Below are 2,240 nucleotides of genomic sequence, written 5' to 3' on the forward strand. Positions count from 1 at the left end.
TTCCACTTGTCACCTTCACTCCCTTACTCCCACTCGAACTCCTATATATTTTTCTCTCCTCACAAAACAAACCATTGGCTCTAACTAGAAATTAGGATGAACTTTTTTTTAAGCATACAAGCCTACAACAACTTCTACTACAACAACAACCCCCTACCGCAACCCCCCCCCCCAAACCCATGCCACACCCCATTACTTTTTCTTCTTTCTTGATTCATCCTCCTAACTCACTCTCTCACTTTCTTCTTTATTGCCTTACTCTCACACATAGTTGACTATGTACTAGGGTAAATTTTTTACTTTTTTTATTTTTTGTTAGTCATGGCTTGTGTTGATCAAGAATAAAAACCCAATTTTAGGCATTATTGTAGAGTATGTAAGAAGGCTTTTATGTGTGGGAGAGCTCTAGGTGGGCATATGAGAGCTCATGGGATTGGAGATGAGAGTGCATTTGTGTATGATGATGAAGCTAGTGATTGGGAAGACAAACATGGAGGAAGTGATAACAAGAGGATGTATCAATTGAGTGCAAACCCTAATAGGCTAAAGAACACTAGGGTATGTGAGAATTGTGGGAAAGAATTCTTGTGATGGAAATTTTTTCTTGAACATGGAAAATGTAGCTCAGATGATGTTGAGTCCTTGGTATCATCACCTGGTGGTTCAGATGGTGAGAAATATATTTGTGGAAGAAAAGGTTATGGTTGGTCTAAAAGGAAAAGATCCTTGAGGACTAAAGTTGGAAGTTTTAGTTCAACATATAGTATATCAAGTGAGCAAGAATATCTTCTCCTTGCAAAATTTGTCTTATAGATTTAGCCAATACAAGGGTGACCCATTAGACATCGAGCCAGAGGAATCATGTGCCTCGGCTAGTAAGGAGGAGGAGAGGCAGAATCCAATGACCTACCTTAATAGTACACCTCTCGTGAATCGAGACAAAAATCTCGAATATGGTAGAAAAAGTGACTTTTTTATATTACCATTGGACAAGGCTAAAGGAGCTTCCAAAGGATTGTTTGAATGTAAAGCATGCAAAAAAGTATTCAATTCCCACCAAGCTTTAGGTGGATATAGAGCAAGTCACAAGAAGGTTAAAGGATGTTATGCAGCCAAACAAGATCAATCAGATGATAGCGGCTTAGTTAATCATGATTATGTGACCACAAATGAAGATTATTTTAAAGGTTCAAAATCATCATCTTACCAATTAGAACAAGGCCCCTCATTAATAGGAGCTTCTAGGAGAAAATCAAAAGTTCATGAATGTTCAATTTGCCATAGAGTTTTCTCAACAGGGCAAGCTTTAGGTGGCCACAAAAGGTGCCATTGGATCACTTCCAACTCCCAAGATTCAACTATCTTTGTTGCTAAATTTCATTTTCACAATCCCTTAGAACAAATTAATGAAAAATCAACATTGCATATATCAGATCCTTTAGATCTTAACATTCCAGCAGATGATCAAGACATGTCCATCGTACTAAGGCAAGAACCTTGGACGAATCCGTTGAGCTTTGAGGTTTCCGCAGATATAACACTTGCATCCATGGCGTAATATTAATGCAAATAAGGAAGCAAAAGATGAAGTTATATACCAAAACAAATACGAGCAGCCGCTCCAAGAAAACGAGGATGATAACAACAAGAGTCAAGAAAACAATAACGATAACAACAACAATAATAATCGTACTGAAAAAAAACCAACATGAACGATAGCATCATCCATGATAAAGCAACGCAAATTGTAGAAGATGATGAAGCAGACAGTAAACTGAAATTAGCAAAGCTAAGTGACCTAAAGGATACCAATACCAGTTGTGAGAATCATTCACAATGGTTACAAGTTGGTATTGGTCCAACAACTGAGGTTGGGGATGACTCATAAACTATTTGCACTCTGTTTTTTCCTCTCTCTTCTTTTTTTTTAAATCTCTTTTTTCCTTTCTCACCCGGGTAAATATTTCTATGCACATATTGTAATTAATAGATCCAACAAAACAAATGATACATAACCATTGTTTAGAGAAAATACACAGTACATTAGTCTGCATTTTAATTCTGTTTTCTTGTAAACGCATGATATACATATATATAATCTTGTTCCTTGCGTTTAAACTTCGTCCATTTCTTAGTTGTAATTTTCTAGCAATCTATAGATGTCACTTTTTCATTTGTTCGATTCTAAATTGATATAAATTCAAGTATTAAAGCTCACTGATGACAATTTTCTTAGTCAA

General features: G+C 36.2%; 1 pseudogene; it reads left to right on the top strand.

Moving 5' to 3' along the window:
• Positions 322–1,888, top strand: LOC109222925 (annotated as a pseudogene).

Source organism: Nicotiana attenuata, chromosome 2 (assembly GCF_001879085.1).
Source record: "Nicotiana attenuata strain UT chromosome 2, NIATTr2, whole genome shotgun sequence".
Taxonomy (NCBI): domain Eukaryota; kingdom Viridiplantae; phylum Streptophyta; class Magnoliopsida; order Solanales; family Solanaceae; genus Nicotiana; species Nicotiana attenuata.